Here is a 23,733-nt window from a genome sequence, read left to right on the forward strand (position 1 = left end):
TTTAATCGAGTTTACTTTGCAGCTGGGAGTTGTGGCGTTCTCCTGTAATCCAGCTCTTTGGAAGCTAGAATCGATGGATGGTATGAGGTTGGGATTCCTGTGACTCAAGGACTCGTGTAGATCGGACGTCCGCGTTAAGCTGGGTGTCAATATGGTCGTCTTGAGGTAGCTTATGGACCACCACGTTGTTTTAAGGAGGGGCAAAAAGGCTCAGGGTGGTAACGCAGCAGGCCAATGTTCCCGCATTCGGCAGTGAAGGGATAACGTCTGAGAGCGAGCTTCGAGTCACAACGCAACCAATACGAACGTATACGATTCTTATGTCAGTTTTTACACTTCAGATAGTGATTTTAACTTCAATGTTGTTATCCTTGCAAAAATTGAATTGTTTTAATCGAGATTACTTTGCAGCTGGGAGTTGTGGCGTTCTCCTGTAATCCAGCTCTTTGGAAGCTAGAATCGATGGATGGTATGAGGTTGGGATTCCTGTGACTCAAGGACTCGTGTAGATCGGACGTCCGCGTTAAGCTGGGTGTCAATATGGTCGTCTTGAGGTAGCTTATGGACCACCACGTTGTTCTAAGGAGGGGCAAAAAGGCTCAGGGAGGTAACGTGGCAGGCAAATGTTCCCGCATTCGGCAGTGACGGGATAACGTCTGAGAGCGAGCTTCGAGTCACAACGCAACCAATACGAACGTACACGATTCTTAAGTCAGTTTTTACACTTCAGATAGTGATTTTAACTTCAATGTTGTTATCCTTGCAAAGTTTGAATTGTTTTATTCGAGATTACTTCGCAGCCGGGAGTTGTGGCGTTCTCCTGTAATCCAGCTCTTTGGAAGCTAGAATCGATGGATGGTATGAGGTTGGGATTCCTGTGACTCAAGGACTCGTGTAGATCGGACGTCCGCGTTAAGCTGGGTGTCAATATGGTCGTCTTGAGGTAGCTTATGGACCACCAGGTTGTTCTAAGGAGGGGCAAAACTGCTCAGGGCGGTAACGCAGCAGGCAAAGGTTCCCGCATTCGGCAGTGACGGGATATCGTCTGAGAGCGAGTTTCGAGTCACAACGCAACCATTACGAACGTACACGATTCTTATGTCAGTTTTTACACTTCAAATAGTGATTTTAACTTCAATGTTATTATCCTTGCAAAGTTTGAATTGTTTTATTCGAAGTTACTTTGCAGCTGGGAGTTGTGGCGTTCTCCTGTAATCCAGCTCTTTGGAAGCTAGAATCGATGGATGGTATGAGGTTGGGATTCCTTTGACTCAAGGACTCGTGTAGATCGGACGTCCGCGTTAACCTGGGTGTCAAAATGGTCGTCTTGAGGTAGCTTATGGACCACCAGGTTGTTCTAAGGAGGGGCAAAACTGCTCAGGGCGGTAACGCAGCAACCAAAAGTTCCCGCATTCGGCAGTGACGGGATATCGTCTGAGAGCGAGCTTCGAGTCACAACGCAACCAATACGAACGTACACGATTCTTATGTCAGTTTTTACACTTCAGATAGTGATATTAACTTCAATGTTGTTAACCTTGCAAAGTTTGAATTGTTTTATTCGAAGTTACTTTGCAGCTGGGAGTTGTGGCGTTCTCCTGTAATCCAGCTCTTTGGAAGCTAGAATCGATGGATGGTATGAGGTTGGGAATCCTGTGACTCAAGGACTCATGTAGATCGAACGTCCGCGTTAAGCTGGGTGTCAATATGGTCGTCTTGAGGTAGCTTATGGACCACCAGGTTGTTTTAAGGAGGGGCAAAACGGCTCAGGGCGGTAACGCAGCAGGCAAAAGTTCCCGCATCCGGCAGTGACGGGATAACGTCTGAGAGCGAGCTTCGAGTCACAACGCAACCAATACGAACGTACACGATTCTTATGTCAGTTTTTAAACTTCAGATAGTGATTTTAACTTCAATGTTGTTATCCTTGCAAAGTTTGAATTGTTTTATTCGAGATTACTTTGCAGCTGGGAGTTGTGGCGTTCTCCTGTAATCCAGCTCTTTGGAAGCTAGAATCGATGGATGGTATGAGGTTGGGATTCCTGTGACTCAAGGACTCGTGTAGATCGGACGTCCGCGTTAACCTGGGTGTCAAAATGGTCGTCTTGAGGTAGCTTATGGACCACCAGGTTGTTCGAAGGAGGGGCAAAACTGCTCAGGGCGGTAACGCAGCAACCAAAAGTTCCCGCATTCGGCAGTGACGGGATATCGTCTGAGAGCGAGCTTCGAGTCACAACGCAACCAATACGAACGTACACGATTCTTATGTCAGTTTTTACACTTCAGATAGTGATATTAACTTCAATGTTGTTAACCTTGCAAAGTTTGAATTGTTTTATTCGAAGTTACTTTGCAGCTGGGAGTTGTGGCGTTCTCCTGTAATCCAGCTCTTTGGAAGCTAGAATCGATGGATGGTATGAGGTTGGGAATCCTGTGACTCAAGGACTCATGTAGATCGAACGTCCGCGTTAAGCTGGGTGTCAATATGGTCGTCTTGAGGTAGCTTATGGACCACCAGGTTGTTTTAAGGAGGGGCAAAACGGCTCAGGGCGGTAACGCAGCAGGCAAAAGTTCCCGCATCCGGCAGTGACGGGATAACGTCTGAGAGCGAGCTTCGAGTCACAACGCAACCAATACGAACGTACACGATTCTTATGTCAGTTTTTAAACTTCAGATAGTGATTTTAACTTCAATGTTGTTATCCTTGCAAAGTTTGAATTGTTTTATTCGAGATTACTTTGCAGCTGGGAGTTGTGGCGTTCTCCTGTAATCCAGCTCTTTGGAAGCTAGAATCGATGGATGGTATGAGGTTGGGATTCCTGTGACTCAAGGACTCGTGTAGATCGGACGTCCGCGTTAACCTGGGTGTCAAAATGGTCGTCTTGAGGTAGCTTATGGACCACCAGGTTGTTCGAAGGAGGGGCAAAACGGCTGAGGGCGGTAACGCAGCAGGCAAAAGTTCCCGCATTCGGCAGTGACGGGATAACGTCTGAGAGCGAGCTTCGAGTCACAACGCAACCAATACGAACGTACACGATTCTTATGTCAGTTTTTAAACTTCAGATAGTGATTTTAACTTCAATGTTGTTATCCTTGCAAAGTTTGAATTGTTTTATTCGAGATTACTTTGCAGCTGGGAGTTGTGGCGTTCTCCTGTAATCCAGCCCTTTGGAAGCTAGAATCGATGGATGGTATGAGGTTGGGAATCCTGTGACTCAAGGACTCGTGTAGATTGGACGTCCGCGTTAAGCTGGGTGTCAATATGTTCGTCTTGAGGTAGCTTATGGACCACCAGGTTGATTTAAGGAGGGGCAAAACGGCTCAGGGCGGTAACGCAGCAGGCAAAAGTTTCCGCATCCGGCAGTGACGGGATAACGTCTGAGAGCGAGCTTCGAGTCACAACGCAACCAATACGAACGTACACGATTCTTATGTCAGTTTTTACTTTTCAGATAGTGATTTTAACTTCAATGTTGTAATAATAATAATAATAAAGTTTGAATTGTTTTATTCGAGTTTACTTTGGACCCGGGAGTTGTGGCGTTCTCCTGTAATCCAGCTCTTTGGAGGCTAGAATCGATGGATGGTATGAGGTTGGGATTCCTGTGACTCAAGGACTCGTGTAGATCGGACGTCCGCGTTAAGCTGGGTGTCAATATGGTCGTCTTGAGGTAGCTTATGGACCACCACGTTGTTCTAAGGAGGGGCAAAAAGGCTCAGGGCGGTAACGCAGCAGGCAAAAGTTCCCGCATCCGGCAGTGACGGGATAACGTCTGAGAGCGAGCTTCGAGTCACAACGCAACCAATACGAACGTACACGATTCTTATGTCAGTTTTTAAACTTCAGATAGTGATTTTAACTTCAATGTTGTTATCCTTGCAAAGTTTGAATTGTTTTATTCGAGATTACTTTGCAGCTGGGAGTTGTGGCGTTCTCCTGTAATCCAGCTCTTTGGAAGCTAGAATCGATGGATGGTATGAGGTTGGGATTCCTGTGACTCAAGGACTCGTGTAGATCGGACGTCCGCGTTAACCTGGGTGTCAAAATGGTCGTCTTGAGGTAGCTTATGGACCACCAGGTTGTTCGAAGGAGGGGCAAAACTGCTCAGGGCGGTAACGCAGCAACCAAAAGTTCCCGCATTCGGCAGTGACGGGATATCGTCTGAGAGCGAGCTTCGAGTCACAACGCAACCAATACGAACGTACACGATTCTTATGTCAGTTTTTACACTTCAGATAGTGATATTAACTTCAATGTTGTTAACCTTGCAAAGTTTGAATTGTTTTATTCGAAGTTACTTTGCAGCTGGGAGTTGTGGCGTTCTCCTGTAATCCAGCTCTTTGGAAGCTAGAATCGATGGATGGTATGAGGTTGGGAATCCTGTGACTCAAGGACTCATGTAGATCGAACGTCCGCGTTAAGCTGGGTGTCAATATGGTCGTCTTGAGGTAGCTTATGGACCACCAGGTTGTTTTAAGGAGGGGCAAAACGGCTCAGGGCGGTAACGCAGCAGGCAAAAGTTCCCGCATCCGGCAGTGACGGGATAACGTCTGAGAGCGAGCTTCGAGTCACAACGCAACCAATACGAACGTACACGATTCTTATGTCAGTTTTTAAACTTCAGATAGTGATTTTAACTTCAATGTTGTTATCCTTGCAAAGTTTGAATTGTTTTATTCGAGATTACTTTGCAGCTGGGAGTTGTGGCGTTCTCCTGTAATCCAGCTCTTTGGAAGCTAGAATCGATGGATGGTATGAGGTTGGGATTCCTGTGACTCAAGGACTCGTGTAGATCGGACGTCCGCGTTAACCTGGGTGTCAAAATGGTCGTCTTGAGGTAGCTTATGGACCACCAGGTTGTTCGAAGGAGGGGCAAAACGGCTGAGGGCGGTAACGCAGCAGGCAAAAGTTCCCGCATTCGGCAGTGACGGGATAACGTCTGAGAGCGAGCTTCGAGTCACAACGCAACCAATACGAACGTACACGATTCTTATGTCAGTTTTTAAACTTCAGATAGTGATTTTAACTTCAATGTTGTTATCCTTGCAAAGTTTGAATTGTTTTATTCGAGATTACTTTGCAGCTGGGAGTTGTGGCGTTCTCCTGTAATCCAGCCCTTTGGAAGCTAGAATCGATGGATGGTATGAGGTTGGGAATCCTGTGACTCAAGGACTCGTGTAGATTGGACGTCCGCGTTAAGCTGGGTGTCAATATGTTCGTCTTGAGGTAGCTTATGGACCACCAGGTTGATTTAAGGAGGGGCAAAACGGCTCAGGGCGGTAACGCAGCAGGCAAAAGTTTCCGCATCCGGCAGTGACGGGATAACGTCTGAGAGCGAGCTTCGAGTCACAACGCAACCAATACGAACGTACACGATTCTTATGTCAGTTTTTACTTTTCAGATAGTGATTTTAACTTCAATGTTGTAATAATAATAATAATAAAGTTTGAATTGTTTTATTCGAGTTTACTTTGGACCCGGGAGTTGTGGCGTTCTCCTGTAATCCAGCTCTTTGGAGGCTAGAATCGATGGATGGTATGAGGTTGGGATTCCTGTGACTCAAGGACTCGTGTAGATCGGACGTCCGCGTTAAGCTGGGTGTCAATATGGTCGTCTTGAGGTAGCTTATGGACCACCACGTTGTTCTAAGGAGGGGCAAAACGGCTCAGGGCGGTAACGCAGCAGGCAAAAGTTCCCGCATCCGGCAGTGACGGGATAACGTCTGAGAGCGAGCTTCGAGTCACAACGCAACCAATACGAACGTACACGATTCTTATGTCAGTTTTTACTTTTCAGATAGTGATTTTAACTTCAATGTTGTTATCCTTGCAAAGTTTGAATTGTTTTATTCGAGATTACTTTGCAGCTGGGAGTTGTGGCGTTCTCCTGTAATCCAGCTCTTTGGAAGCTAGAATCGATGGATGGTATGAGGTTGGGATTCCTGTGACTCAAGGACTCGTGTAGATCGGACGTCCGCGTTAACCTGGGTGTCAAAATGGTCGTCTTGAGGTAGCTTATGGACCACCAGGTTGTTCGAAGGAGGGGCAAAACTGCTCAGGGCGGTAACGCAGCAACCAAAAGTTCCCGCATTCGGCAGTGACGGGATATCGTCTGAGAGCGAGCTTCGAGTCACAACGCAACCAATACGAACGTACACGATTCTTATGTCAGTTTTTACACTTCAGATAGTGATATTAACTTCAATGTTGTTAACCTTGCAAAGTTTGAATTGTTTTATTCGAAGTTACTTTGCAGCTGGGAGTTGTGGCGTTCTCCTGTAATCCAGCTCTTTGGAAGCTAGAATCGATGGATGGTATGAGGTTGGGAATCCTGTGACTCAAGGACTCATGTAGATCGAACGTCCGCGTTAAGCTGGGTGTCAATATGGTCGTCTTGAGGTAGCTTATGGACCACCAGGTTGTTTTAAGGAGGGGCAAAACGGCTCAGGGCGGTAACGCAGCAGGCAAAAGTTCCCGCATCCGGCAGTGACGGGATAACGTCTGAGAGCGAGCTTCGAGTCACAACGCAACCAATACGAACGTACACGATTCTTATGTCAGTTTTTAAACTTCAGATAGTGATTTTAACTTCAATGTTGTTATCCTTGCAAAGTTTGAATTGTTTTATTCGAGATTACTTTGCAGCTGGGAGTTGTGGCGTTCTCCTGTAATCCAGCTCTTTGGAAGCTAGAATCGATGGATGGTATGAGGTTGGGATTCCTGTGACTCAAGGACTCGTGTAGATCGGACGTCCGCGTTAACCTGGGTGTCAAAATGGTCGTCTTGAGGTAGCTTATGGACCACCAGGTTGTTCGAAGGAGGGGCAAAACGGCTGAGGGCGGTAACGCAGCAGGCAAAAGTTCCCGCATTCGGCAGTGACGGGATTACGTCTGAGAGCGAGCTTCGAGTCACAACGCAACCAATACGAACGTACAACATTCTTATGTTAGTTTTTAAACTTCAGATAGTGATTTTAACTTCCATGTTGTTATCCTTGCAAAAATTGAATTATTTTAATCGAGTTTACTTTGCAGCTGGGAGTTGTGGCGTTCTCCTGTAATCCAGCTCTTTGGAAGCTAGAATCGATGGATGGTATGAGGTTGGGATTCCTGTGACTCAAGGACTCGTGTAGATTGGACGTCCGCGTTAAGCTGGGTGTCAATATGGTCGTCTTGAGGTAGCTTATGGACCACCAGGTTGTTTTAAGGAGGGGCAAAACGGCTCAGGGCGGTAACGCAGCAGGCAAAAGTTCCCGCATCCGGCAGTGACGGGATAACGTCTGAGAGCGAGCTTCGAGTCACAACGCAACCAATACGAACGTACACGATTCTTATGTCAGTTATTAAACTTCAGATAGTGATTTTAACTTCCATGTTGTTATCCTTGCAAAAATTGAATTGTTTTAATCGAGTTTACTTTGCAGCTGGGAGTTGTGGCGTTCTCCTGTAATCCAGCTCTTTGGAGGCTAGAATCGATGGATGGTATGAGGTTGGGATTCCTGTGACTCAAGGACTCGTGTAGATCGGACGTCCGCGTTAAGCTGGGTGTCAATATGGTCGTCTTGAGGTAGCTTATGGACCACCACGTTGTTCTAAGGAGGGGCAAAAAGGCTCAGGGCGGTAACGCAGCAGGCAAAAGTTCCCGCATTCGACAGTGACGCGATTACGTCTGAGAGCGAGCTTCGAGTCACAACGCAACCAATACGAACGTACAACATTCTTATGTCAGTTTTTAAACTTCAGATAGTGATTTTAACTTCCATGTTGTTATCCTTGCAAAAATTGAATTATTTTAATCGAGTTTACTTTGCAGCTGGGAGTTGTGGCGTTCTCCTGTAATCCAGCTCTTTGGAAGCTAGAATCGATGGATGGTATGAGGTTGGGATTCCTGTGACTCAAGGACTCGTGTAGATCGGACGTCCGCGTTAAGCTGGGTGTCAATATGGTCGTCTTGAGGTAGCTTATGGACCACCAGGTTGTTCTAAGGAGGGGCAAAACGGCTCAGGGCGGTAACGCAGCAGGCAAAAGTTCCCGCATTCGGCAGTGACGGGATTACGTCTGAGAGCGAGCTTCGAGTCACAACGCAACCAATACGAACGTACACGATTCTTATGTCAGTTTTTAATCTTCAGATAGTGATTTTAACTTCCATGTTGTTATCCTTGCAAAAATTTAATTATTTTAATCGAGTTTACTTTGCAGCTGGGAGTTGTGGCGTTCTCCTGTAATCCAGCTCTTTGGAAGCTAGAATCGATGGATGGTATGAGGTTGGGATTCCTGTGACTCAAGGACTCGTGTAGATCGGACGTCCGCGTTAAGCTGGGTGTCAATATGGTCGTCTTGAGGTAGCTTATGGACCACCACGTTGTTTTAAGGAGGGGCAAAAAGGCTCAGGGTGGTAACGCAGCAGGCCAATGTTCCCGCATTCGGCAGTGAAGGGATAACGTCTGAGAGCGAGCTTCGAGTCACAACGCAACCAATACGAACGTATACGATTCTTATGTCAGTTTTTACACTTCAGATAGTGATTTTAACTTCAATGTTGTTATCCTTGCAAAAATTGAATTGTTTTAATCGAGATTACTTTGCAGCTGGGAGTTGTGGCGTTCTCCTGTAATCCAGCTCTTTGGAAGCTAGAATCGATGGATGGTATGAGGTTGGGATTCCTGTGACTCAAGGACTCGTGTAGATCGGACGTCCGCGTTAAGCTGGGTGTCAATATGGTCGTCTTGAGGTAGCTTATGGACCACCACGTTGTTCTAAGGAGGGGCAAAAAGGCTCAGGGAGGTAACGTGGCAGGCAAATGTTCCCGCATTCGGCAGTGACGGGATAACGTCTGAGAGCGAGCTTCGAGTCACAACGCAACCAATACGAACGTACACGATTCTTAAGTCAGTTTTTACACTTCAGATAGTGATTTTAACTTCAATGTTGTTATCCTTGCAAAGTTTGAATTGTTTTATTCGAGATTACTTCGCAGCCGGGAGTTGTGGCGTTCTCCTGTAATCCAGCTCTTTGGAAGCTAGAATCGATGGATGGTATGAGGTTGGGATTCCTGTGACTCAAGGACTCGTGTAGATCGGACGTCCGCGTTAAGCTGGGTGTCAATATGGTCGTCTTGAGGTAGCTTATGGACCACCAGGTTGTTCTAAGGAGGGGCAAAACTGCTCAGGGCGGTAACGCAGCAGGCAAAGGTTCCCGCATTCGGCAGTGACGGGATATCGTCTGAGAGCGAGTTTCGAGTCACAACGCAACCATTACGAACGTACACGATTCTTATGTCAGTTTTTACACTTCAAATAGTGATTTTAACTTCAATGTTATTATCCTTGCAAAGTTTGAATTGTTTTATTCGAAGTTACTTTGCAGCTGGGAGTTGTGGCGTTCTCCTGTAATCCAGCTCTTTGGAAGCTAGAATCGATGGATGGTATGAGGTTGGGATTCCTTTGACTCAAGGACTCGTGTAGATCGGACGTCCGCGTTAACCTGGGTGTCAAAATGGTCGTCTTGAGGTAGCTTATGGACCACCAGGTTGTTCTAAGGAGGGGCAAAACTGCTCAGGGCGGTAACGCAGCAACCAAAAGTTCCCGCATTCGGCAGTGACGGGATATCGTCTGAGAGCGAGCTTCGAGTCACAACGCAACCAATACGAACGTACACGATTCTTATGTCAGTTTTTACACTTCAGATAGTGATATTAACTTCAATGTTGTTAACCTTGCAAAGTTTGAATTGTTTTATTCGAAGTTACTTTGCAGCTGGGAGTTGTGGCGTTCTCCTGTAATCCAGCTCTTTGGAAGCTAGAATCGATGGATGGTATGAGGTTGGGAATCCTGTGACTCAAGGACTCATGTAGATCGAACGTCCGCGTTAAGCTGGGTGTCAATATGGTCGTCTTGAGGTAGCTTATGGACCACCAGGTTGTTTTAAGGAGGGGCAAAACGGCTCAGGGCGGTAACGCAGCAGGCAAAAGTTCCCGCATCCGGCAGTGACGGGATAACGTCTGAGAGCGAGCTTCGAGTCACAACGCAACCAATACGAACGTACACGATTCTTATGTCAGTTTTTAAACTTCAGATAGTGATTTTAACTTCAATGTTGTTATCCTTGCAAAGTTTGAATTGTTTTATTCGAGATTACTTTGCAGCTGGGAGTTGTGGCGTTCTCCTGTAATCCAGCTCTTTGGAAGCTAGAATCGATGGATGGTATGAGGTTGGGATTCCTGTGACTCAAGGACTCGTGTAGATCGGACGTCCGCGTTAACCTGGGTGTCAAAATGGTCGTCTTGAGGTAGCTTATGGACCACCAGGTTGTTCGAAGGAGGGGCAAAACGGCTGAGGGCGGTAACGCAGCAGGCAAAAGTTCCCGCATTCGGCAGTGACGGGATAACGTCTGAGAGCGAGCTTCGAGTCACAACGCAACCAATACGAACGTACACGATTCTTATGTCAGTTTTTAAACTTCAGATAGTGATTTTAACTTCAATGTTGTTATCCTTGCAAAGTTTGAATTGTTTTATTCGAGATTACTTTGCAGCTGGGAGTTGTGGCGTTCTCCTGTAATCCAGCCCTTTGGAAGCTAGAATCGATGGATGGTATGAGGTTGGGAATCCTGTGACTCAAGGACTCGTGTAGATTGGACGTCCGCGTTAAGCTGGGTGTCAATATGTTCGTCTTGAGGTAGCTTATGGACCACCAGGTTGATTTAAGGAGGGGCAAAACGGCTCAGGGCGGTAACGCAGCAGGCAAAAGTTTCCGCATCCGGCAGTGACGGGATAACGTCTGAGAGCGAGCTTCGAGTCACAACGCAACCAATACGAACGTACACGATTCTTATGTCAGTTTTTACTTTTCAGATAGTGATTTTAACTTCAATGTTGTAATAATAATAATAATAAAGTTTGAATTGTTTTATTCGAGTTTACTTTGGACCCGGGAGTTGTGGCGTTCTCCTGTAATCCAGCTCTTTGGAAACTAGAATCGATGGATGGTATGAGGTTGGGATTCCTATGACTCAAGGACTCGTGTAGATCGGACGTCCGCGTTAAGCTGGGTGTCAATATGGTCGTCTTGAGGTAGCTTATGGATCACCACGTTGTTCTAATTAGGGGCAAAAAGGCTCAGGGTGGTAACGCAGCAGGCCAATGTTCCCGCATTCGGCAGTGACGTGATAACGTCTGAGAGCGAGCTTCGAGTCACAACGCAACCAATACGAACGTACACGATTCTTATGTCAGTTTTTACTTTTCAGATAGTGATTTTAACTTCAATGTTGTTATCCTTGCAAAGTTTGAATTGTTTTATTCGAGTTTACTTTGGATCCGGGAGTTGTGGCGTTCTCCTGTAACCCAGCTCTTTGGAAGCTAGAATCGATGGATGGTATGAGGTTGGGATTCCTGTGACTCAAGGACTCGTGTAGATCGGACGTCCGCGTAAAGCTGGGTGTCAATATGGTCGTCTTGAGGTAGCTTATGGATCACCACGTTGTTCTAATTAGGGGCAAAAAGGCTCAGGGTGGTAACGCAGCAGGCCAATGTTCCCGCATTCGGCAGTGACGGGATAACGTCTGAGAGCGAGCTTCGAGTCACAACGCAACCAATACGAACGTACACGATTCTTATGTCAGTTTTTACACTTCAGATAGTGATTTTAACTTCCATGTTGTTATCCTTGCAAAAATTGGATTGTTTTAATCGAGATTACTTTGCAGCTGGGAGTTGTGGCGTTCTCCTGTAATCCAGCTCTTTGGAAGCTAGAATCGATGGATGGTATGAGGTTGGGATTCCTGTGACTCAAGGACTCGTGTAGATCGGACGTCCGCGTTAAGCTGGGTGTCAATATGGTCGTCTTGAGGTAGCTTATGGACCACCAGGTTGTTTTAAGGAGGGCAAAACGGCTCAGGGCGGTAACGCAGCAGGCAAAAGTTCCCGCATTCGGAAGTGACGGGATAACGTCTGAGAGGGAGCTTCGAGTCACAACGCAACCAATACGAACGTACACGATTCTTATGTCAGTTTTTACACTTCAGATAGTGATTTTAACTTCCATGTTGTTATCCTTGCAAAAATTGGATTGTTTTAATCGAGATTACTTTGCAGCTGGGAGTTGTGGCGTTCTCCTGTAATCCAGCTCTTTGGAAGCTAGAATCGATGGATGGTATGAGGTTGGGAATCCTGTGACTCAAGGACTCGTGTAGATCGGACGTCCGCGTTAACCTGGGTGTCAAAATGGTCGTCTTGAGGTAGCTTATGGACCACCAGGTTGTTCTAAGGAGGGGCAAAACTGCTCAGGGCGGCAACGCAGCAACCGAAAGTTCCCGCATTCGGCAGTGACGGGATATCGTCTGAGAGCGAGCTTCGAGTCACAACGCAACCAATACGAACGTACACGATTCTTATGTCAGTTTTTACACTTCAGATAGTGATTTTAACTTCAATGTTGTTAACCTTGCAAAGTTTGAATTGTTTTATTCGAAGTTACTTTGCAGCTGGGAGTTGTGGCGTTCTCCTGTAATCCAGCTCTTTGGAAGCTAGAATCGATGGATGGTATGAGGTTGGGAATCCTGTGACTCAAGGACTCGTGTAGATCGAACGTCCGCGTTAAGCTGGGTGTCAATATGGTCGTCTTGAGGTAGCTTATGGACCACCAGGTTGTTTTAAGGAGGGGCGAAAACGGCTCAGGGCGGTAACGCAGCAGGCAAAAGTTCCCGCATCCGGCAGTGACGGGATAACGTCTGAGAGCGAGCTTCGAGTCACAACGCAACCAATACGAACGTACACGATTCTTATGTCAGTTTTTAAACTTCAGATAGTGATTTTAACTTCCATGTTGTTATCCTTGCAAAAATTGAATTGTTTTAATCGAGTTTACTTTGCAGCTGGGAGTTGTGGCGTTCTCCTGTAATCCAGCTCATTGGAGGCTAGAATCGATGGATGGTATGAGGTTGGGATTACTGTGACTCAAGGACTCGTGTAGATCGGACGTCCGCGTTAAGCTGGGTGTCAATATGGTCGTCTTGAGGTAGCTTATGGACCACCACGTTGTTCTAAGGAGGGGCAAAAAGGCTCAGGGCGGTAACGCAGCAGGCAAAAGTTCCCGCATTCGGCAGTGACGGGATTACGTCTGAGAGCGAGCTTCGAGTCACAACGCAACCAATACGAACGTACACGATTCTTATGTCAGTTTTTAAACTTCAGATAGTGATTTTAACTTCCATGTTGTTATCCTTGCAAAAATTGAATTGTTTTAATCGAGTTTACTTTGCAGCTGGGAGTTGTGGCGTTCTCCTGTAATCCAGCTCTTTGGAGGCTAGAATCGATGGATGGTATGAGGTTGGGATTCCTGTGACTCAAGGACTCGTGTAGATCGGACGTCCGCGTTAAGCTGGGTGTCAATATGGTCGTCTTGAGGTAGCTTATGGACCACCAGGTTGTTCTAAGGAGGGGCAAAACGGCTCAGGGCGGTAACGCAGCAGGCAAAAGTTCCCGCATTCGGCAGTGACGGGATTACGTCTGAGAGCGAGCTTCGAGTCACAACGCAACCAATACGAACGTACACGATTCTTATGTCAGTTTTTAAACTTCAGATAGTGATTTTAACTTCCATGTTGTTATCCTTGCAAAAATTTAATTATTTTAATCGAGTTTACTTTGCAGCTGGGAGTTGTGGCGTTCTCCTGTAATCCAGCTCTTTGGAAGCTAGAATCGATGGATGGTATGAGGTTGGGATTCCTGTGACTCAAGGACTCGTGTAGATCGGACGTCCGCGTTAACCTGGGTGTCAAAATGGTCGTCTTGAGGTAGCTTATGGACCACCAGGTTGTTCGAAGGAGGGGCAAAACGGCTGAGGGCGGTAACGCAGCAGGCAAAGGTTCCCGCATTCGGCAGTGACGGGATAACGTCTGAGAGCGAGCTTCGAGTCACAACGCAACCAATACGAACGTACACGATTCTTATGTCAGTTTTTAAACTTCAGATAGTGATTTTAACTTCAATGTTGTTATCCTTGCAAAGTTTGAATTGTTTTATTCGAGATTACTTTGCAGCTGGGAGTTGTGGCGTTCTCCTGTAATCCAGCTCTTTGGAAGCTAGAATCGATGGATGGTATGAGGTTGGGAATCCTGTGACTCAAGGACTCGTGTAGATTGGACGTCCGCGTTAAGCTGGGTGTCAATATGGTCGTCTTGAGGTAGCTTATGGACCACCAGGTTGATTTAAGGAGGGGCAAAACGGCTCAGGGCGGTAACGCAGCAGGCAAAAGTTTCCGCATCCGGCAGTGACGGGATAACGTCTGAGAGCGAGCTTCGAGTCACAACGCAACCAATACGAACGTACACGATTCTTATGTCAGTTTTTACTTTTCAGATAGTGATTTTAACTTCAATGTTGTAATAATAATAATAATAAAGTTTGAATTGTTTTATTCGAGTTTACTTTGGACCCGGGAGTTGTGGCGTTCTCCTGTAATCCAGCTCTTTGGAAGCTAGAATCGATGGATGGTATGAGGTTGGGATTCCTATGACTCAAGGACTCGTGTAGATCGGACGTCCGCGTTAAGCTGGGTGTCAATATGGTCGTCTTGAGGTAGCTTATGGATCACCACGTTGTTCTAATTAGGGGCAAAAAGGCTCAGGGTGGTAATGCAGCAGGCCAATGTTCCCGCATTCGGCAGTGACGTGATAACGTCTGAGAGCGAGCTTCGAGTCACAACGCAACCAATACGAACGTACACGATTCTTATGTCAGTTTTTACTTTTCAGATAGTGATTTTAACTTCAATGTTGTTATCCTTGCAAAGTTTGAATTGTTTTATTCGAGTTTACTTTGGAGCCGGGAGTTGTGGCGTTCTCCTGTAACCCAGCTCTTTGGAAGCTAGAATCGATGGATGGTATGAGGTTGGGATTCCTGTGACTCAAGGACTCGTGTAGATCGGACGTCCGCGTAAAGCTGGGTGTCAATATGGTCGTCTTGAGGTAGCTTATGGATCACCACGTTGTTCTAATTAGGGGCAAAAAGGCTCAGGGTGGTAACGCAGCAGGCCAATGTTCCCGCATTCGGCAGTGACGGGATAACGTCTGAGAGCGAGCTTCGAGTCACAACGCAACCAATACGAACGTACACGATTCTTATGTCAGTTCTTACTTTTCAGATAGTGATTTTAACTTCAATGTTGTTATCCTTGCAAAGTTTGAATTGTTTTATTCGAGATTACTTTGGAGCCGGGAGTTGTGGCGTTCTCCTGTAATCCAGCTCTTTGGAAGCTAGAATCGATGGATGGTATGAGGTTGGGATTCCTATGACTCAAGGACTCGTGTAGATCGGACGTCCGCGTTAAGCTGGGTGTCAATATGGTCGTCTTGAGGTAGCTTATGGACCACCAGGTTGTTCTAAGGAGGGGCAAAACGGCTCAGGGCGGTAACGCAGCAGGCAAAAGTTCCCGCATTCGGCAGTGACGGGATTACGTCTGAGAGCGAGCTTCGAGTCACAACGCAACCAATACGAACGTACACGATTCTTATGTCAGTTTTTACACTTCAGATAGTGATTTTAACTTCCATGTTGTTATCCTTGCAAAAATTGAATTGTTTTAATCGAGATTACTTTGCAGCTGGGAGTTGTGGCGTTCTCCTGTAATCCAGCTCTTTGGAAGCTAGAATCGATGGATGGTATGAGGTTGGGATTCCTGTGACTCAAGGACTCGTGTAGATCGGACGTCCGCGTTAAGCTGGGTGTCAATATGGTCGTCTTGAGGTAGCTTATGGACCACCAGGTTGTTTTAAGGAGGGCAAAACGGCTCAGGGCGGTAACGCAGCAGGCAAAAGTTCCCGCATTCGGAAGTGACGGGATAACGTCTGAGAGGGAGCTTCGAGTCACAACGCAACCAATACGAACGTACACGATTCTTATGTCAGTTTTTACACTTCAGATAGTGATTTTAACTTCCATGTTGTTATCCTTGCAAAAATTGGATTGTTTTAATCGAGATTACTTTGCAGCTGGGAGTTGTGGCGTTCTCCTGTAATCCAGCTCTTTGGAAGCTAGAATCGATGGATGGTATGAGGTTGGGAATCCTGTGACTCAAGGACTCGTGTAGATCGGACGTCCGCGTTAACCTGGGTGTCAAAATGGTCGTCTTGAGGTAGCTTATGGACCACCAGGTTGTTCTAAGGAGGGGCAAAACTGCTCAGGGCGGCAACGCAGCAACCGAAAGTTCCCGCATTCGGCAGTGACGGGATATCGTCTGAGAGCGAGCTTCGAGTCACAACGCAACCAATACGAACGTACACGATTCTTATGTCAGTTTTTACACTTCAGATAGTGATTTTAACTTCAATGTTGTTAACCTTGCAAAGTTTGAATTGTTTTATTCGAAGTTACTTTGCAGCTGGGAGTTGTGGCGTTCTCCTGTAATCCAGCTCTTTGGAAGCTAGAATCGATGGATGGTATGAGGTTGGGAATCCTGTGACTCAAGGACTCGTGTAGATCGAACGTCCGCGTTAAGCTGGGTGTCAATATGGTCGTCTTGAGGTAGCTTATGGACCACCAGGTTGTTTTAAGGAGGGGCGAAAACGGCTCAGGGCGGTAACGCAGCAGGCAAAAGTTCCCGCATCCGGCAGTGACGGGATAACGTGTGAGAGCGAGCTTCGAGTCACAACGCAACCAATACGAACGTACACGATTCTTATGTCAGTTTTTAAACTTCAGATAGTGATTTTAACTTCCATGTTGTTATCCTTGCAAAAATTGAATTGTTTTAATCGAGTTTACTTTGCAGCTGGGAGTTGTGGCGTTCTCCTGTAATCCAGCTCTTTGGAGGCTAGAATCGATGGATGGTATGAGGTTGGGATTCCTGTGACTCAAGGACTCGTGTAGATCGGACGTCCGCGTTAAGCTGGGTGTCAATATGGTCGTCTTGAGGTAGCTTATGGACCACCACGTTGTTCTAAGGAGGGGCAAAAAGGCTCAGGGCGGTAACGCAGCAGGCAAAAGTTCCCGCATTCGGCAGTGACGGGATTACGTCTGAGAGCGAGCTTCGAGTCACAACGCAACCAATACGAACGTACACCATTCTTATGTCAGTTTTTAAACTTCAGATAGTGATTTTAACTTCCATGTTGTTATCCTTGCAAAAATTGAATTATTTTAATCGAGTTTACTTTGCAGCTGGGAGTTGTGGCGTTCTCCTGTAATCCAGCTCTTTGGAAGCTAGAATCGATGGATGGTATGAGGTTGGGATTCCTGTGACTCAAGGACTCGTGTAGATCGGACGTCCGCGTTAAGCTGGGTGTCAATATGGTCGTCTTGAGGTAGCTTATGGACCACCAGGTTGTTCTAAGGAGGGGCAAAACGGCTCAGGGCGGTAACGCAGCAGGCAAAAGTTCCCGCATTCGGCAGTGACGGGATTACGTCTGAGAGCGAGCTTCGAGTCACAACGCAACCAATACGAACGTACACGATTCTTATGTCAGTTTTTAAACTTCAGATAGTGATTTTAACTTCCATGTTGTTATGCTTGCAAAAATTGAATTATTTTAATCGAGTTTACTTTGCAGCTGGGAGTTGTGGCGTTCTCCTGTAATCCAGCTCTTTGGAAGCTAGAATCGATGGATGGTATGAGGTTGGGAATCCTGTGACTCAAGGACTCGTGTAGATTGGACGTCCGCGTTAAGCTGGGTGTCAATATGGTCGTCTTGAGGTAGCTTATGGACCACCAGGTTGATTTAAGGAGGGGCAAAACGGCTCAGGGCGGTAACGCAGCAGGCAAAAGTTTCCGCATCCGGCAGTGACGGGATAACGTCTGAGAGCGAGCTTCGAGTCACAACGCAACCAATACGAACGTACACGATTCTTATGTCAGTTTTTACTTTTCAGATAGTGATTTTAACTTCAATGTTGTAATAATAATAATAATAAAGTTTGAATTGTTTTATTCGAGTTTACTTTGGACCCGGGAGTTGTGGCGTTCTCCTGTAATCCAGCTCTTTGGAAGCTAGAATCGATGGATGGTATGAGGTTGGGATTCCTATGACTCAAGGACTCGTGTAGATCGGACGTCCGCGTTAAGCTGGGTGTCAATATGGTCGTCTTGAGGTAGCTTATGGATCACCACGTTGTTCTAATTAGGGGCAAAAAGGCTCAGGGTGGTAACGCAGCAGGCCAATGTTCCCGCATTCGGCAGTGACGTGATAACGTCTGAGAGCGAGCTTCGAGTCACAACGCAACCAATACGAACGTACACGATTCTTATGTCAGTTTTTACTTTTCAGATAGTGATTTTAACTTCAATGTTGTTATCCTTGCAAAGTTTGAATTGTTTTATTCGAGTTTACTTTGGAGCCGGGAGTTGTGGCGTTCTCCTGTAACCCAGCTCTTTGGAAGCTAGAATCGATGGATGGTATGAGGTTGGGATTCCTGTGACTCAAGGACTCGTGTAGATCGGACGTCCGCGTAAAGCTGGGTGTCAATATGGTCGTCTTGAGGTAGCTTATGGATCACCACGTTGTTCTAATTAGGGGCAAAAAGGCTCAGGGTGGTAACGCAGCAGGCCAATGTTCCCGCATTCGGCAGTGACGGGATAACGTCTGAGAGCGAGCTTCGAGTCACAACGCAACCAATACGAACGTACACGATTCTTATGTCAGTTTTTACACTTCAGATAGTGATTTTAACTTCCATGTTGTTATCCTTGCAAAAATTGAATTGTTTTAATCGAGATTACTTTGCAGCTGGGAGTTGTGGCGTTCTCCTGTAATCCAGCTCTTTGGAAGCTAGAATCGATGGATGGTATGAGGTTGGGATTCCTGTGACTCAAGGACTCGTGTAGATCGGACGTCCGCGTTAAGCTGGGTGTCAATATGGTCGTCTTGAGGTAGCTTATGGACCACCAGGTTGTTTTAAGGAGGGCAAAACGGCTCAGGGCGGTAACGCAGCAGGCAAAAGTTCCCGCATTCGGAAGTGACGGGATAACGTCTGAGAGGGAGCTTCGAGTCACAACGCAACCAATACGAACGTACACGATTCTTATGTCAGTTTTTACACTTCAGATAGTGATTTTAACTTCCATGTTGTTATCCTTGCAAAAATTGGATTGTTTTAATCGAGATTACTTTGCAGCTGGGAGTTGTGGCGTTCTCCTGTAATCCAGCTCTTTGGAAGCTAGAATCGATGGATGGTATGAGGTTGGGAATCCTGTGACTCAAGGACTCGTGTAGATCGGACGTCCGCGTTAACCTGGGTGTCAAAATGGTCGTCTTGAGGTAGCTTATGGACCACCAGGTTGTTCTAAGGAGGGGCAAAACTGCTCAGGGCGGCAACGCAGCAACCAAAAGTTCCCGCATTCGGCAGTGACGGGATATCGTCTGAGAGCGAGCTTCGAGTCACAACGCAACCAATACGAACGTACACGATTCTTATGTCAGTTTTTACACTTCAGATAGTGATTTTAACTTCAATGTTGTTAACCTTGCAAAGTTTGAATTGTTTTATTCGAAGTTACTTTGCAGCTGGGAGTTGTGGCGTTCTCCTGTAATCCAGCTCTTTGGAAGCTAGAATCGATGGATGGTATGAGGTTGGGAATCCTGTGACTCAAGGACTCGTGTAGATCGAACGTCCGCGTTAAGCTGGGTGTCAATATGGTCGTCTTGAGGTAGCTTATGGACCACCAGGTTGTTTTAAGGAGGGGCGAAAACGGCTCAGGGCGGTAACGCAGCAGGCAAAAGTTCCCGCATCCGGCAGTGACGGGATAACGTCTGAGAGCGAGCTTCGAGTCACAACGCAACCAATACGAACGTACACGATTCTTATGTCAGTTTTTAAACTTCAGATAGTGATTTTAACTTCCATGTTGTTATCCTTGCAAAAATTGAATTGTTTTAATCGAGTTTACTTTGCAGCTGGGAGTTGTGGCGTTCTCCTGTAATCCAGCTCTTTGGAGGCTAGAATCGATGGATGGTATGAGGTTGGGATTCCTGTGACTCAAGGACTCGTGTAGATCGGACGTCCGCGTTAAGCTGGGTGTCAATATGGTCGTCTTGAGGTAGCTTATGGACCACCACGTTGTTCTAAGGAGGGGCAAAAAGGCTCAGGGCGGTAACGCAGCAGGCAAAAGTTCCCGCATTCGGCAGTGACGGGATTACGTCTGAGAGCGAGCTTCGAGTCACAACGCAACCAATACGAACGTACACCATTCTTATGTCAGTTTTTAAACTTCAGATAGTGATTTTAACTTCCATGTTGTTATCCTTGCAAAAATTGAATTATTTTAATCGAGTTTACTTTGCAGCTGGGAGTTGTGGCGTTCTCCTGTAATCCAGCTCTTTGGAAGCTAGAATCGATGGATGGTATGAGGTTGGGATTCCTGTGACTCAAGGACTCGTGTAGATCGGACGTCCGCGTTAAGCTGGGTGTCAATATGGTCGTCTTGAGGTAGCTTATGGACCACCAGGTTGTTCTAAGGAGGGGCAAAACGGCTCAGGGCGGTAACGCAGCAGGCAAAAGTTCCCGCATTCGGCAGTGACGGGATTACGTCTGAGAGCGAGCTTCGAGTCACAACGCAACCAATACGAACGTACACGATTCTTATGTCAGTTTTTAAACTTCAGATAGTGATTTTAACTTCCATGTTGTTATCCTTGCAAAAATTGAATTGTTTTAATCGAGTTTACTTTGCAGCTGGGAGTTGTGGCGTTCTCCTGTAATCCAGCTCTTTGGAGGCTAGAATCGATGGATGGTATGAGGTTGGGATTCCTGTGACTCAAGGACTCGTGTAGATCGGACGTCCGCGTTAAGCTGGGTGTCAATATGGTCGTCTTGAGGTAGCTTATGGACCACCACGTTGTTCTAAGGAGGGGCAAAAAGGCTCAGGGCGGTAACGCAGCAGGCAAAAGTTCCCGCATTCGGCAGTGACGGGATTACGTCTGAGAGCGAGCTTCGAGTCACAACGCAACCAATACGAACGTACACCATTCTTATGTCAGTTTTTAAACTTCAGATAGTGATTTTAACTTCCATGTTGTTATCCTTGCAAAAATTGAATTATTTTAATCGAGTTTACTTTGCAGCTGGGAGTTGTGGCGTTCTCCTGTAATCCTGCTCTTTGGAAGCTAGAATCGATGGATGGTATGAGGTTGGGATTCCTGTGACTCAAGGACTCGTGTAGATCGGACGTCCGCGTTAAGCTGGGTGTCAATATGGTCGTCTTGAGGTAGCTTATGGACCACCAGGTTGTTCTAAGGAGGGGCAAAACGGCTCAGGGCGGTAACGCAGCAGGCAAAAGTTCCCGCATTCGGCAGTGACGGGATTACGTCTGAGAGCGAGCTTCGAGTCACAACGCAACCAATACGAACGTACACGATTCTTATGTCAGTTTTTAAACTTCAGATAGTGATTTTAACTTCCATGTTGTTATGCTTGCAAAAATTGAATTATTTTAATCGAGTTTACTTTGCAGCTGGGAGTTGTGGCGTTCTCCTGTAATCCAGCTCTTTGGAAGCTAGAATCGATGGATGGTATGGGGTTGGGATTCCTGTGACTCAAGAACTCGTGTAGATCGGACGTCCGCGTTAAGCTGGGTGTCAATATGGTCGTCTTGAGGTAGCTTATGGACCACCACGTTGTTTTAAGGAGGGGCAAAAAGGCTCAGGGTGGTAACGCAGCAGGCCAATGTTCCCGCATTCGGCAGTGAAGGGATAACGTCTGAGAGCGAGCTTCGAGTCACAACGCAACCAATACGAACGTATACGATTCTTATGTCAGTTTTTACACTTCAGATAGTGATTTTAACTTCAATGTTGTTATCCTTGCAAAAATTGAATTGTTTTAATCGAGATTACTTTGCAGCTGGGAGTTGTGGCGTTCTCCTGTAATCCAGCTCTTTGGAAGCTAGAATCGATGGATGGTATGAGGTTGGGATTCCTGTGACTCAAGGACTCGTGTCGATCGGACGTCCGCGTTAAGCTGGGTGTCAATATGGTCGTCTTGAGGTAGCTTATGGACCACCACGTTGTTCTAAGGAGGGGCAAAAAGGCTCAGGGTGGTAACGTGGCAGGCAAATGTTCCCGCATTCGGCAGTGACGGGATAACGTCTGAGAGCGAGCTTCGAGTCACAACGCAACCAATACGAACGTACACGATTCTTAAGTCAGTTTTTACACTTCAGATAGTGATTTTAACTTCAATGTTGTTATCCTTGCAAAGTTTGAATTGTTTTATTCGAGATTACTTTGGAGCCGGGAGTTGTGGCGTTCTCCTGTAATCCAGCTCTTTGGAAGCTAGAATCGATGGATGGTATGAGGTTGGGAATCCTGTGACTCAAGGACTCGTGTAGATCGAACGTCCGCGTTAAGCTGGGTGTCAATATGGTCGTCTTGAGGTAGCTTATGGACCACCAGGTTGTTTTAAGGAGGGGCAAAACGGCTCAGGGCGGTAACGCAGCAGGCAAAAGTTCCCGCATCCGGCAGTGACGGGATAACGTCTGAGAGCGAGCTTCGAGTCACAACGCAACCAATACGAACGTACACGATTCTTATGTCAGTTTTTAAACTTCAGATAGTTATTTTAACTTCCATGTTGTTATCCTTGCAAAAATTGAATTGTTTTAATCGAGTTTACTTTGCAGCTGGGAGTTGTGGCGTTCTCCTGTAATCCAGCTCTTTGGAGGCTAGAATCGATGGATGGTATGAGGTTGGGATTCCTGTGACTCAAGGACTCGTGTAGATCGGACGTCCGCGTTAAGCTGGGTGTCAATATGGTCGTCTTGAGGTAGCTTATGGACCACCACGTTGTTCTAAGGAGGGGCAAAAAGGCTCAGGGCGGTAACGCAGCAGGCAAAAGTTCCCGCATTCGGCAGTGACGGGATTACGTCTGAGAGCGAGCTTCGAGTCACAACGCAACCAATACGAACGTACACCATTCTTATGTCAGTTTTTAAACTTCAGATAGTGATTTTAACTTCCATGTTGTTATCCTTGCAAAAATTGAATTATTTTAATCGAGTTTACTTTGCAGCTGGGAGTTGTGGCGTTCTCCTGTAATCCAGCTCTTTGGAAGCTAGAATCGATGGATGGTATGAGGTTGGGATTCCTGTGACTCAAGGACTCGTGTAGATCGGACGTCCGCGTTAAGCTGGGTGTCAATATGGTCGTCTTGAGGTAGCTTATGGACCACCAGGTTGTTCTAAGGAGGGGCAAAACGGCTCAGGGCGGTAACGCAGCAGGCAAAAGTTCCCGCATTCGGCAGTGACGGGATTACGTCTGAGAGCGAGCTTCGAGTCACAACGCAACCAATACGAACGTACACGATTCTTATGTCAGTTTTTAAACTTCAGATAGTGATTTTAACTTCCATGTTGTTATCCTTGCAAAAATTTAATTATTTTAATCGAGTTTACTTTGCAGCTGGGAGTTGTGGCGTTCTCCTGTAATCCAGCTCTTTGGAAGCTAGAATCGATGGATGGTATGAGGTTGGGATTCCTGTGACTCAAGGACTCGTGTAGATCGGACTTCCGCGTTAAGCTGGGTGTCAATATGGTCGTCCTGAGGTAGCTTATGGACCACCACGTTGTTTTAAGGAGGGGCAAAAAGGCTCAGGGTGGTAACGCAGCAGGCCAATGTTCCTGCATTCGGCAGTGAAGGGATAACGTCTGAGAGCGAGCTTCGAGACACAACGCAACCAATACGAACGTATACGATTCTTATGTCAGTTTTTACACTTCAGATAGTGATTTTAACTTCAATGT

General features: G+C 46.4%; 61 non-coding genes across 61 annotated transcripts; all 61 read left to right on the forward strand.

Annotated features, from left to right (window-relative positions):
• Window positions 1–21: 21 nt before the first annotated feature.
• On the forward strand, window positions 22–319 carry LOC149714050 (signal recognition particle RNA). The gene has a single exon (XR_016373865.1).
• A 91-nt stretch (window positions 320–410) lies between these two features.
• Window positions 411–708, forward strand: LOC149714051 (signal recognition particle RNA). The gene has a single exon (XR_016373915.1).
• A 91-nt stretch (window positions 709–799) lies between these two features.
• Window positions 800–1,097, forward strand: LOC149714052 (signal recognition particle RNA). Its single transcript, XR_016373879.1, has one exon.
• Window positions 1,098–1,188: 91 nt separating this feature from the next.
• LOC149714053 (signal recognition particle RNA) lies at window positions 1,189–1,486 on the forward strand. The gene has a single exon (XR_016373982.1).
• A 91-nt stretch (window positions 1,487–1,577) lies between these two features.
• LOC149714054 (signal recognition particle RNA) lies at window positions 1,578–1,875 on the forward strand. The gene has a single exon (XR_016373781.1).
• Window positions 1,876–1,966: 91 nt separating this feature from the next.
• Window positions 1,967–2,264, forward strand: LOC149714055 (signal recognition particle RNA). The gene has a single exon (XR_016373971.1).
• A 91-nt stretch (window positions 2,265–2,355) lies between these two features.
• On the forward strand, window positions 2,356–2,653 carry LOC149714056 (signal recognition particle RNA). The gene has a single exon (XR_016373782.1).
• Window positions 2,654–2,744: 91 nt separating this feature from the next.
• Window positions 2,745–3,042, forward strand: LOC149714057 (signal recognition particle RNA). The gene has a single exon (XR_016373843.1).
• A 91-nt stretch (window positions 3,043–3,133) lies between these two features.
• On the forward strand, window positions 3,134–3,431 carry LOC149714058 (signal recognition particle RNA). Its single transcript, XR_016373823.1, has one exon.
• Window positions 3,432–3,528: 97 nt separating this feature from the next.
• LOC149714059 (signal recognition particle RNA) lies at window positions 3,529–3,826 on the forward strand. Its single transcript, XR_016373834.1, has one exon.
• A 91-nt stretch (window positions 3,827–3,917) lies between these two features.
• Window positions 3,918–4,215, forward strand: LOC149714060 (signal recognition particle RNA). Its single transcript, XR_016373973.1, has one exon.
• Window positions 4,216–4,306: 91 nt separating this feature from the next.
• Window positions 4,307–4,603, forward strand: LOC149714061 (signal recognition particle RNA). Its single transcript, XR_016373819.1, has one exon.
• Window positions 4,604–4,695: 92 nt separating this feature from the next.
• Window positions 4,696–4,992, forward strand: LOC149714062 (signal recognition particle RNA). The gene has a single exon (XR_016373917.1).
• A 92-nt stretch (window positions 4,993–5,084) lies between these two features.
• LOC149714063 (signal recognition particle RNA) lies at window positions 5,085–5,381 on the forward strand. Its single transcript, XR_016373866.1, has one exon.
• A 98-nt stretch (window positions 5,382–5,479) lies between these two features.
• LOC149714064 (signal recognition particle RNA) lies at window positions 5,480–5,776 on the forward strand. Its single transcript, XR_016373838.1, has one exon.
• A 92-nt stretch (window positions 5,777–5,868) lies between these two features.
• Window positions 5,869–6,164, forward strand: LOC149714065 (signal recognition particle RNA). Its single transcript, XR_016373981.1, has one exon.
• A 93-nt stretch (window positions 6,165–6,257) lies between these two features.
• On the forward strand, window positions 6,258–6,553 carry LOC149714066 (signal recognition particle RNA). The gene has a single exon (XR_016373828.1).
• A 93-nt stretch (window positions 6,554–6,646) lies between these two features.
• LOC149714067 (signal recognition particle RNA) lies at window positions 6,647–6,942 on the forward strand. The gene has a single exon (XR_016373975.1).
• Window positions 6,943–7,035: 93 nt separating this feature from the next.
• LOC149714068 (signal recognition particle RNA) lies at window positions 7,036–7,331 on the forward strand. The gene has a single exon (XR_016373765.1).
• Window positions 7,332–7,424: 93 nt separating this feature from the next.
• Window positions 7,425–7,720, forward strand: LOC149714069 (signal recognition particle RNA). The gene has a single exon (XR_016373987.1).
• Window positions 7,721–7,813: 93 nt separating this feature from the next.
• On the forward strand, window positions 7,814–8,109 carry LOC149714070 (signal recognition particle RNA). The gene has a single exon (XR_016373747.1).
• A 93-nt stretch (window positions 8,110–8,202) lies between these two features.
• On the forward strand, window positions 8,203–8,497 carry LOC149714071 (signal recognition particle RNA). The gene has a single exon (XR_016373959.1).
• A 94-nt stretch (window positions 8,498–8,591) lies between these two features.
• Window positions 8,592–8,887, forward strand: LOC149714072 (signal recognition particle RNA). The gene has a single exon (XR_016373952.1).
• Window positions 8,888–8,980: 93 nt separating this feature from the next.
• Window positions 8,981–9,275, forward strand: LOC149714073 (signal recognition particle RNA). Its single transcript, XR_016373965.1, has one exon.
• A 94-nt stretch (window positions 9,276–9,369) lies between these two features.
• Window positions 9,370–9,665, forward strand: LOC149714074 (signal recognition particle RNA). The gene has a single exon (XR_016374000.1).
• Window positions 9,666–9,758: 93 nt separating this feature from the next.
• LOC149714075 (signal recognition particle RNA) lies at window positions 9,759–10,054 on the forward strand. Its single transcript, XR_016373829.1, has one exon.
• A 93-nt stretch (window positions 10,055–10,147) lies between these two features.
• Window positions 10,148–10,443, forward strand: LOC149714076 (signal recognition particle RNA). The gene has a single exon (XR_016373925.1).
• A 93-nt stretch (window positions 10,444–10,536) lies between these two features.
• LOC149714077 (signal recognition particle RNA) lies at window positions 10,537–10,832 on the forward strand. The gene has a single exon (XR_016373872.1).
• A 102-nt stretch (window positions 10,833–10,934) lies between these two features.
• On the forward strand, window positions 10,935–11,227 carry LOC149714078 (signal recognition particle RNA). The gene has a single exon (XR_016374007.1).
• A 96-nt stretch (window positions 11,228–11,323) lies between these two features.
• Window positions 11,324–11,616, forward strand: LOC149714079 (signal recognition particle RNA). Its single transcript, XR_016374005.1, has one exon.
• Window positions 11,617–11,709: 93 nt separating this feature from the next.
• Window positions 11,710–12,004, forward strand: LOC149714080 (signal recognition particle RNA). The gene has a single exon (XR_016373942.1).
• Window positions 12,005–12,097: 93 nt separating this feature from the next.
• On the forward strand, window positions 12,098–12,393 carry LOC149714081 (signal recognition particle RNA). The gene has a single exon (XR_016373980.1).
• Window positions 12,394–12,486: 93 nt separating this feature from the next.
• LOC149714082 (signal recognition particle RNA) lies at window positions 12,487–12,783 on the forward strand. Its single transcript, XR_016373785.1, has one exon.
• Window positions 12,784–12,876: 93 nt separating this feature from the next.
• On the forward strand, window positions 12,877–13,172 carry LOC149714083 (signal recognition particle RNA). The gene has a single exon (XR_016373837.1).
• Window positions 13,173–13,265: 93 nt separating this feature from the next.
• Window positions 13,266–13,561, forward strand: LOC149714084 (signal recognition particle RNA). The gene has a single exon (XR_016373751.1).
• Window positions 13,562–13,654: 93 nt separating this feature from the next.
• On the forward strand, window positions 13,655–13,950 carry LOC149714085 (signal recognition particle RNA). The gene has a single exon (XR_016373947.1).
• A 93-nt stretch (window positions 13,951–14,043) lies between these two features.
• On the forward strand, window positions 14,044–14,339 carry LOC149714086 (signal recognition particle RNA). Its single transcript, XR_016373799.1, has one exon.
• A 102-nt stretch (window positions 14,340–14,441) lies between these two features.
• LOC149714087 (signal recognition particle RNA) lies at window positions 14,442–14,734 on the forward strand. The gene has a single exon (XR_016374011.1).
• A 93-nt stretch (window positions 14,735–14,827) lies between these two features.
• LOC149714088 (signal recognition particle RNA) lies at window positions 14,828–15,122 on the forward strand. The gene has a single exon (XR_016374002.1).
• Window positions 15,123–15,216: 94 nt separating this feature from the next.
• Window positions 15,217–15,511, forward strand: LOC149714089 (signal recognition particle RNA). Its single transcript, XR_016373907.1, has one exon.
• Window positions 15,512–15,605: 94 nt separating this feature from the next.
• Window positions 15,606–15,899, forward strand: LOC149714090 (signal recognition particle RNA). The gene has a single exon (XR_016373966.1).
• Window positions 15,900–15,993: 94 nt separating this feature from the next.
• Window positions 15,994–16,288, forward strand: LOC149714091 (signal recognition particle RNA). Its single transcript, XR_016373996.1, has one exon.
• Window positions 16,289–16,382: 94 nt separating this feature from the next.
• On the forward strand, window positions 16,383–16,678 carry LOC149714092 (signal recognition particle RNA). The gene has a single exon (XR_016373824.1).
• A 94-nt stretch (window positions 16,679–16,772) lies between these two features.
• On the forward strand, window positions 16,773–17,067 carry LOC149714093 (signal recognition particle RNA). Its single transcript, XR_016373920.1, has one exon.
• Window positions 17,068–17,161: 94 nt separating this feature from the next.
• On the forward strand, window positions 17,162–17,457 carry LOC149714094 (signal recognition particle RNA). Its single transcript, XR_016373748.1, has one exon.
• Window positions 17,458–17,550: 93 nt separating this feature from the next.
• Window positions 17,551–17,846, forward strand: LOC149714095 (signal recognition particle RNA). The gene has a single exon (XR_016373800.1).
• Window positions 17,847–17,948: 102 nt separating this feature from the next.
• On the forward strand, window positions 17,949–18,241 carry LOC149714096 (signal recognition particle RNA). Its single transcript, XR_016374006.1, has one exon.
• Window positions 18,242–18,334: 93 nt separating this feature from the next.
• On the forward strand, window positions 18,335–18,630 carry LOC149714097 (signal recognition particle RNA). The gene has a single exon (XR_016373994.1).
• Window positions 18,631–18,723: 93 nt separating this feature from the next.
• On the forward strand, window positions 18,724–19,018 carry LOC149714098 (signal recognition particle RNA). The gene has a single exon (XR_016373943.1).
• A 93-nt stretch (window positions 19,019–19,111) lies between these two features.
• On the forward strand, window positions 19,112–19,407 carry LOC149714099 (signal recognition particle RNA). The gene has a single exon (XR_016373976.1).
• Window positions 19,408–19,500: 93 nt separating this feature from the next.
• On the forward strand, window positions 19,501–19,797 carry LOC149714100 (signal recognition particle RNA). Its single transcript, XR_016373786.1, has one exon.
• Window positions 19,798–19,890: 93 nt separating this feature from the next.
• On the forward strand, window positions 19,891–20,185 carry LOC149714101 (signal recognition particle RNA). Its single transcript, XR_016373921.1, has one exon.
• A 94-nt stretch (window positions 20,186–20,279) lies between these two features.
• LOC149714102 (signal recognition particle RNA) lies at window positions 20,280–20,575 on the forward strand. The gene has a single exon (XR_016373749.1).
• A 93-nt stretch (window positions 20,576–20,668) lies between these two features.
• LOC149714103 (signal recognition particle RNA) lies at window positions 20,669–20,963 on the forward strand. The gene has a single exon (XR_016373922.1).
• Window positions 20,964–21,057: 94 nt separating this feature from the next.
• LOC149714104 (signal recognition particle RNA) lies at window positions 21,058–21,353 on the forward strand. Its single transcript, XR_016373757.1, has one exon.
• A 93-nt stretch (window positions 21,354–21,446) lies between these two features.
• LOC149714105 (signal recognition particle RNA) lies at window positions 21,447–21,741 on the forward strand. The gene has a single exon (XR_016373986.1).
• A 94-nt stretch (window positions 21,742–21,835) lies between these two features.
• LOC149714106 (signal recognition particle RNA) lies at window positions 21,836–22,130 on the forward strand. Its single transcript, XR_016373944.1, has one exon.
• A 94-nt stretch (window positions 22,131–22,224) lies between these two features.
• LOC149714107 (signal recognition particle RNA) lies at window positions 22,225–22,520 on the forward strand. Its single transcript, XR_016373830.1, has one exon.
• Window positions 22,521–22,613: 93 nt separating this feature from the next.
• Window positions 22,614–22,908, forward strand: LOC149714108 (signal recognition particle RNA). The gene has a single exon (XR_016373923.1).
• A 94-nt stretch (window positions 22,909–23,002) lies between these two features.
• LOC149714109 (signal recognition particle RNA) lies at window positions 23,003–23,298 on the forward strand. Its single transcript, XR_016373750.1, has one exon.
• Window positions 23,299–23,391: 93 nt separating this feature from the next.
• Window positions 23,392–23,686, forward strand: LOC149714110 (signal recognition particle RNA). Its single transcript, XR_016373993.1, has one exon.
• The last annotated feature ends 47 nt before the right edge of the window (window positions 23,687–23,733 follow it).

Source organism: Phalangium opilio, unplaced genomic scaffold, assembly GCF_054372755.1.
Source record: "Phalangium opilio isolate 3A_F unplaced genomic scaffold, DU_Popi_V2 ptg000009l_1, whole genome shotgun sequence".
Classification (NCBI taxonomy): Eukaryota; Metazoa; Arthropoda; class Arachnida; order Opiliones; family Phalangiidae; genus Phalangium; species Phalangium opilio.